General features: G+C 48.0%; 1 long non-coding RNA gene across 1 annotated transcript; it reads left to right on the top strand.

Moving 5' to 3' along the window:
- The first annotated feature begins 2,986 nt into the window (after positions 1-2,986).
- LOC126925671 (uncharacterized) lies at positions 2,987-5,070 on the top strand. Its single transcript, XR_007714058.1, has 2 exons — positions 2,987-3,855; positions 3,923-5,070. It is a non-coding gene; the product is annotated as an uncharacterized LOC126925671 (long non-coding RNA).
- The last annotated feature ends 4,153 nt before the right edge of the window (positions 5,071-9,223 follow it).

The raw sequence follows: 9,223 nt of genomic DNA on the forward strand, positions 1-9,223 counted from the left end.
AATCTTTCTTTCTCATCGTCAGGGCGAATGCCTGACAATCCGTGACAATAGTGAACGGCATACCTAATAGGTATACCCTAAACTTATTTAATGCCTTTACTATCGCCAGTACCTCCAGTTCGTAGCTGGTGTACTTTGCTTCTGTGGCGGTGGTCTTTCCACTGGCAAAGTAGACTGGGTGAAATTTTCCGTCGTTTAGATCCAGCTGCATTAGAATCGCCCCATAACCCTCCGCGGACGCGTCTGTATGCAATTCGGTCTCGGCGCCTATCCTATATAATTTTAACACAGGCCCGCTGGAAAGCGCTGCTTTCAGTGTTTCGAACGCTTCTAGTTCTCGATCCCCTAACTGGAACTCTAGCTCCTTTTTCAGCAGGTCCGTTAGAGGCCTGGCAATCTTTGCATAACCCCTAATGAATTTTCGGAAATACCCCGTAAGTCCCAAAAAGCTCTGAACTTTCCTGACAGATGTTGGCTTGGGAATATTAGCAACGGCCCTAGTTTTATGAGTGGACGGCTTTATGGTGTTTTCCGAGATTATATGTTCCAAATACTCAATTTCCTTCTGCATAAAGCGACATTTCTTCCAGTTTATGACTAACCCATGCTACTTAGTTAACTCTATGACCATTCGCAAACGTTCCCACGCCTACTCCAAACTTCTTGCAAGAATAATAATGTCGACCATGTACACAATGACAATACCCTTGTTCATCAGTTCCTTGAAAATCATCGAGATGTACTTCTGGAAAACAATAGGAGAAATCTTTAAACAGAACGGCAACTTCAAAAATTCGTATTGCCCCGTCGGCGTGACGAAAGAGGTGTACTTTTGGCTATCTTTGTCTAAACTCACGTGGAAAACCCCATTCTTTAGATCTATCGTCGTGAAGAACTGAGCGCCCTGCAATGCATCTAACACGTCCTCAACCAAAGGCAACGGGAAATGAGGACACTCGATGAGCTCATTAAGCTCGCGGAAATCGACACAGACCCTGATGGAGCCATCTTTCTTTCTGACTACAACTATGGGACTTGCATACTCCGAGTCCGATGGTTTTATAATTCCCTTGTCTGTCCACGCTTCCATCAAATCGTCCACTTCCTTTTTCTCAGATGACGCCAGCCGCCGCGGTCTTCGTACCACGGGTTTGTCGCTTTTCAACACGATTTTCGCGGTTATCCCGACCATCCCGCGTCTTCTCTGGCTTATACCCCCTAATGATATCGCAGATCGCTTCACGGTAGTGAGGTTCTTGTACGCGCGCTAAATCTATCTCGTCGGTCTGTTCTATCGCGTTGACCTTCAATACATCCGACGCGTCTTCGTGACCGTCATCCTGCCCGTCAAGCCGTAGGAAGCTCACCTCGCCCCGTTTGACCCGCAACTCTATCTGATCCAAAAAATCAGTACTCAGCAGCAGGCTGTGTCTCCTCAATACCTTGTTTGAGACGACGTGCAACGTGACCGTGAATGCACACCCGTCGACCATCATTATCATTGTAAATTCGCCCCAAGTCTCGTTGCCCATGGAACCCAAACCATTAAACCTAAGCTTACCATTTCCTAGCGGTGGCGATCCTAACCTCGCATACTCGTCTGATCGTATGAACGTGAGATCACTACCCGTATCTACCAACGATGTAAACCTACATCCATCTATCGTCACCTCCTTCATGTATCTCTTCTTCTCGGGTCTTGAAATGATGTAGGTCTTTTTCGGTTGTGCTGTACACCTTGACGCCATGTGTCCAAGTTCGTTGCACCTGAAGCACCTCACATCTTTCTCTTTCTCCGGACACTGAACACTTATATGATCGTCACCACCGCAATTGAAGCACCTTTTGGGATCACTGCTCGTTTGTCTCGACTGATTCCGCATTGCTGATCGTTCTGCTCTATCGGCCTTGCGTTCCCCAAATTTTGTTTTCGCCTTCATGTATCTTTTCATCGCTTCATACTGCTTGAAGCATTCCTTCCACTGCTGCATATTCCTGGCCCCGTATAGTATAGCTTTATTTATGACTCCATCGGGAATACCTTGGATAATATAGTCGATTACCGACTGTGTATCGACTCTTCCTTGTCCCGCAAGCGAACGCATACTATACATATATTGAAGCAGACTCTCGTCTGCTCTTTTCGTTCTACGCGCTAACTCCTGATGTACCTGCCGGTCACTCACTACGTCTTCGAATTCATCTACCAGCGCCATTTTAAACTTCGCCCAGGACATCGTTCCTGGCGTACGAAAGCCTGAGCAGAGCCTGTGAGAAGCTTCCTCGCGAAAACCACCATGTGGATGTCCGACCAGCCACACATTTCCGCCATTTCCTCGAAATCTCTTATCCACTGAGTTACATTCGGTAGATCATCTCCGCTCAATTTTTTTAACGAGTCTTCCACGTCTTCAAACGTTAACACTGTGCACTTACGCTCGTCTTGCCTTCGACGTCTTCCCACTGGAGTCACCAGAACTTGACTATTGAGATCGTGATTCCCTGGACCGTTGCCGTCTAAGCGGTCCCCAATCAAGCCCATCTCATCTTTGTCGTCGTCTTCTAAATCATCGTCGTCGTCGTCGTCGTCGTCGTCGTCGTCGTCGTCGTCGTCGTCGTCGTCGTCGTCGTCGTCGTCGTCGTCTTCTTCTCGTGCACCGTGTTCCCGCTCCAAACGTACCGCAGCCAGCAATCGCGCTACCAGCTCGCGTTTTCTACCCGCTAATCTCAGCCGTCGTCTTCTCAGCTCATCTTTTAACTCCGGTACTTGCATCTGAGGCACCTGCTCGTCAGTCAAAACTGCTTCTCCTGCATTGTAGTCACTCATTGTTCCAAAATATCACTTTCACTTGTCACTTAGCGCTCTAGATCCCAGCTCGAGCCCCCAAAATTTATGTAGTATCTTAATGGGTCTTAGAGGAAAGGACAAGTAATGATGTTTTGATTTAATAAATGATATTTGAAGCAACGAAATGATTACCAATGCTGTTGTACGTCCTATTCTCACAGGCAGCTTTCGACTTCCCAATTCATACTCTTCCCACTCTGCATACTCTGCACACTCTGCACACTCTGCACACTCTGCACACTCTGCACACTCTGCACACTCTGCACACTCTGCACACTCTGCACACTCTGCACACTCTGCACACTCTGCACACTCTGCACACTCTGCACACTCTTGGCATCCGTTCACTCCGGCATCTCAACTAACACTCACTCTAACGTCTCTTTGCCTTTCCGTCCTTCGGAACAGGTATCCCGAAAACGCCCGTGGTCAAGGTCACGCAAGTCCTTTTCACGAAAACTGTCTACTTAAAAAGACCCAACGGTACATTGATGATGAACGGTACTTTGTTTACAGTTCGGCCGATACCTTAGGCCTTTTGGCCCCGATACTACATACATTATTGAAAATGAATGTTTATAATTTAAATAATTGCTGTCACACTTTGCTGATGCACGAATGGTAAGCTTGCCATCGATGGTATCAATGCAATTGTTAAATTGCCATCTGTTTGTGAAATCTCTGCTCACGCGTCTGCATTTCTGTTCTGTAATACCTGCTATGCAAAGTGACACGGCAGCTTTTGTCAGATTACTTGACAAACATCCTTAACTGTTCGCCCGGCAATACATATGCCAATTATGTAAATGTTGGCAAATGTCCGATAACTATTTCCAGTGAACAGAAGCTAATATAATATTCAAACAAAAATTTTTAGAACGGAACATAGCAAAAAAAAGTGGATTCAATAACGAGACGGGTTGCAGAAATCATTACGGAGGCAGAGGTCAACAATTGGACAGGATCCAGTTGTGGAAATTCTAGAAACAAGTAGAATTTGGTATTCCGTAAGTTCGTTAAATGAGGAATTAATCAAGGACCAACAATGTCTTGCAATTCTCGGCCCGTTTTTAGCTTTTGGATGAATAGGAACTTCCTTCCGAAACGCAGGCTCGAGAAGTTTTGACCCACGAACAACTAGTAAAGAAAGGAACAAGCCGAAACAACAGAGAAGACAGAGCAATTGAAGATGGTAAAAATGGTACCAAAACGAGAAAACTTGTTATGAAAGATATGTCGATCTCAAATGTTTATGAAAGATGTAATAATTAACATAATAATTAAAGAAATTTTATGCTTCATTATGCAAAGTATTCTTTCAATATTCGAAGAAAGTCAGATACGTAATTATATTTGATATGCGAATAATTAATGAAAAATAACTTTGGAGATTAACTAAATAAAGAGATCGACTTTCTTAACAGTCAAAGGCTCGTTTATGGTCGACAAGAAAGTTCGCACGATGCTTGTGTTACAGACTCAGAAAACAGTAATAAAATAACCACGTGTGACAAAACATCCTGCATGCCACAGGCATCGAACCAAATAGTAACAGTATAGCCACCAGGCTAAACCATAGTATATAAACCTTGCCAAATAAGCACTCGATACATTTTTGTTATAAAACTCTGAACTGTTACTCTGATGGATTCATTTAATAAATTTTACGTAAACTTATCTAAAATCCGAATTTCTCACCTTACTTGCCAAACGTTCGAACTGCGACGTCAAAAGACAACCGGAGATCGATTAATTAATTTCGCTCCCGATTTCCTGTGTCTTCTATGTGACACTTGTACCATCGCATCGAATAGTTGTCCATATAAAGAATGTTGTATAAACTGTTATGATGACAACGTCATATCGAATCTTTAACTACACTTATTTATCTGTTGAAAATTCGTGCCAGTTGCTGTGAAAAAATACGTAGTATGCAAGCAACAAAATATACGGAACGTGGATTCTTTAGAAATTTGTTCCAAACATTTCTAGAGATTTCTGTAATGATTTCTATCAATTAGACGAAAAATGTACTTAATACTATGTTCGAATTTAGAGTACGGTGTAGCGAATACGGTGTAATAAAGTTGACAGCAATAAAGGGTGATGAAAGCATTCTAACTACTAACGGACAAAAGCATCCTGAATGAGACATATTGCAAATGATTTTGGTGTATGTAACATCATACCAGCTTTTACGTAATAAACTATCATTGCGAAATATAACTATGTGAAAATTCTGAAGCGTCCAAATCCCAAATATCACTTCAAAATAAAAACTAACATTGACGGGGCTTTAATTTTACAGTTTTCCACATCTAACTTCAATTTCTACGATTGAACTCGTGTAAAATGCACGAATAGCAGTGCGCATAAATACTCCGACTCGTTCCAGGAATTAATATTGAAAGTCGATTAAATTTAAAATCTTATATTGACACTCAAGTAGAAGATTCGGAGACTTCATTTGAACGTGAGAAGATCACCGGGCGCCGCCATTACGCTAGTGACGCGCCGCCATTACACTGGTGGGCCGACCGAAGCATAGAGCACACGGTCGCAAGATCGACGACCCGTATCGATGCGGAAATCAATGAGTCGCGGAGTGCACGATGCATAGAGCCGAACTCGATGGCAAAACCGATACAATAACGGAGAATATAATGGCATAATTTAAATGTAAATTAAGTAGCTAATATCGAACGTAGATGAAAGAAAGTAGATCTGCACACGCATAATCGATACGCGCACGGATTAAAAAAAAAATAAAAAAATAAAAAAATAAATTAAGGTTATAAAGTTAAGACTTGATTCGTAAAAGGATAATTACGAATAAAAGTTAGATTTAATTATACCAACAAATTGTTAATAACAATTAGTAAGATTGATCGTAAGATAATAGTTACGAGCTAAAGTTAGAATAATTATAACTAACCAATTACTAAGACCAAAGTTAGATTTAAACCAATAAGTAATTGTTAGTAGTACTACGAGTAAAGTTAGAACTGATAATAACCGTCTAATTAATAAAACTGAAAGTGAGAATGATAAAAATAAAATTAAGGTTATAAAGTTAGATTCGTTAAAATAAATTACGAATTGCTAGTATTATAGTTAGTACCTAATCATTGAGACCAACTATAAAATTAACTATAAGTATTCGATTGGCGATTTTACGACGACATTGGCAAGTTTATTTGTATACGAATTGTATACATTCGGAAGGATACAGCGTGATTATACGACGACTGGGTACATCAACGGACATTTCCCTTTTATATAAAAAACAATATGGATAAGTTAAGTAAGGTAAATAAACTTACGGCTCAGGGGGTTCCGGAGCCTCCAGGCCCCGTCGGTGATTCGAGTAGCGTCCCAGGCTCGACCCGAGAGTCACCTTTTTTTTTTTTTTTTTTTTTTTTATCGTGGAGAAATCCTCATGGACATCCAGCTGCACGCAGCTGGGTAGTGTCGGACTCTTACCGACTAAAACTCCACGGTGGTCTTCCAGACGGCTGTTCGAGGAGGGCTCGGGGTCTCTTGCGAATACTACCAAGCGCTCCTCGTCGTCTATCTCCCTGCTGGGCGGGAGACCTCCTTATTAGACAGAAGATCGGGGCCGCCAGGGGGGGACCACGCCCCCTAGCGCCCTTATCCTTGGGTCTTGTTACTTCCTCGATGACTCCTTGGGCGCGCTTACGGCGGGGGTGCCGCCGCTCCGTGACGCGCGGAGACTCCTTGATGTCGCGCTCTGCTGGGATGCTGAGCTTTCTCCCTCTCTCTCTCCGCTCGCTCCTTCACGAGCATGACTTGCTCGCAAAAGGTGCGGACGGCTATGTACTCCTGGGGTCCCTTGAGTATGGCTTCGATGAGCGTGTCGGGGGCCAATCTCTCGCCGATCTCGAGCCGTAGGACGCGTCGCGGTACCTCCCACGCCGGACAAACCTCCAGCGTGTGTTGCGCCGTGTCCTCCTCCTCCCCGCAGTGGTGACAGATGGACGTCACCTCTCGCCGGATCTTGAGCAGGTACTCACCGAACACCCCGTGGCCGGTGAGCACCTGAGTCGTTCTGAATGTCAGCGGGACCCCGCCTTTATCTCTCCACTTGTCCCAGTTGGGTAGGACGGCGCGGACTGCTCGATGAGGGCGTACCGCATCCTCTTCCAAAAGCTGCGAGCGCCACCGCTCCCATGCTTCTAGCCTTGCTTCCTCCCGAACGTCCGTGGTTGGTGCCATCGGCGTAGCACGTCGGTCCAAGGTCGAGGCTCTCCGATGTTCGTACACCCGACGAAGGGCGAGAGCCTGTAGCTCGAATGGAGGGGACGCGGCCAGCACGGTCGCTGTCGCGTAGGACACCGTCCTGTATCCCCTGGCTGCCCGGATGGCGATCGTCCTGTGAAGTCTTCTCACCAGAGTCAGATTGCGCCGACTCGCCGCCAGATCTTCGGCCCAGACAGGTGCTCCGTAAAGGACTCGTGACCGGATCACTCCCTCGTAGAGCCTGCGGACTCCCAATCCTGCCCCGCCGATGTTAGGTAATAGGCCGCATAGGGCGTTAGCTGCGGCCGTTACCCTCGGGGCTAAGTGCTTGAAGTGTGGCTCGAATGTCCATCGACTGTCGACGATCAGGCCTAAGTACTTCATCCGGTGTCCCACAGGGACCTTTTCTCCGTCGATGACGATCGTCGACAGCTCCACAGGCGGAGTTCCTCTTCGTCGTTGGTCGTAGAACCACAAAGCCTCCGATTTCGCCGGCGACACGCTCAAACCGAGCCTTCGAATGGCGTGTACCGCGCATGCCACGGCAGTTTCGGTCATGCATGCGGCGTCGTTCCACCATCGACCGCTGGCCAGCACCAGCGTGTCGTCCGCATAGCATATCGCGCTAGCCCCCTGCGGCATGGGACTTCGGAGGACCGAATCGTAGGCAGTGATCCATAGAATCGGTCCGAGTACCGAGCCTTGCGGCACACCGCGCTCTACCGGTCTTCGCTCCTTCACGCCGTTTCTGCCTGTGTAGGTGATCCACCTATCGTTCAGATAGGCCTGGATCACCCTGACGAGGTATGGCGGGGACTCGAAGTGTCGCAGCGCCTCCACGATCCTGCTCCATGGTATGCTATTAAAAGCGTTGGTTATGTCCAAGGAGACGGCCACTGCTACCCCCTCTCGAACGACCATATCCTCCGCCATAGATCTTAGCCTCTTCACCGCGTCCACGGTCGAGCGGCCTCGGCGAAATCCAAATTGGCTATCGTGCCATCTGGGAATCCGTCTCTCCATGTGTGCTTCCAGACGGGCGGCTATGACCCTTTCAAAGAGTTTGCCCACCTCGTCGAGAAGACACACCGGTCTGTATGCCGATGGCGCGTCCGGCGGTCGGCCCTCCTTCCGTAGCAACACGAGTTTCGCCGTACGCCACGCCCGAGGATAGGCGCCCTCCTTCAGACATCTGGAGAACAAATGCCGCAGACGGGGAGCCAAGATGTCGATCGACTTCGTCCAGACTCGGCCCGGGATCCCATCCGGACCCGGCGCCACGTCGCGGGATGCCATCTTCTTCGCGGCTTCGAGCAACTCTTCCTCCGTCACTCGAAGTTCCTCGTTCCAATCCGTCAGCGCCGTCCCGTCGATGATGGTGGGGGCTGGCGCTGACGTATCGTTGTTATCCCGCCGTGGGAACAAAGTCCCGATCACGTTGTCCAGTAACGCCGGATCCATGTTTTCGGTCAGCGGGGGGGCCGAAGGTCGTAGTTTCTTCGTAACGATGCGATAGGGCCTCCCCCACGGATCTGAATCGACCAATTCGATCAGTCGATCCCAACACCGAGCCTTGGCTAGTTTGATCTCTCGCTGGAGAGCACGTCTCGTCTCTCTGTAGTCCTCGTAGCAGCGAGAGATCTCCTCTTCGTCGCGTGTCCGTCTGCGGCGACGCGCCCTTAGGAATCTTCTCCGGTCCTGGACGCAAGCCGCCCGCATATCGGCTATTTCCGGTGTCCACCAATACACGGAACGGTCGCTTCTGTCTCCCGGGACGAAGCGCGGCATGGAGGCGTCGCATGCCGCTCTCATGTATCCGTGGAGTTCGTCCGCCTCCTCGTCGATGCCGCCCAGTGCGTTGGTGGTGGTGGTGGGGGGGGGGGGGGGGTTGTCCCCCCGCGTGTCCCAGTTCCAGGCAGAGACAGTGACCGCCGCCCGCAGCATGTCCTTGTCCCTCTCCTTCAAACGCCACCTAGGTGTGGATGGTGGTGGTCGTCGGGACCGGTTCTCCTCTTGCTGTCGTCGGACACCGCGGTCGCGCGTGGCGGCCTCCGTCTTCATTTCCATCATTATATAGAGGTGGTCCGACAAGGTCTCCATTCTGTCGGCCACTCC

The sequence above is a fragment of the Bombus affinis genome, chromosome 16, assembly GCF_024516045.1.
Source record: "Bombus affinis isolate iyBomAffi1 chromosome 16, iyBomAffi1.2, whole genome shotgun sequence".
Taxonomy (NCBI): Eukaryota; Metazoa; Arthropoda; class Insecta; order Hymenoptera; family Apidae; genus Bombus; species Bombus affinis.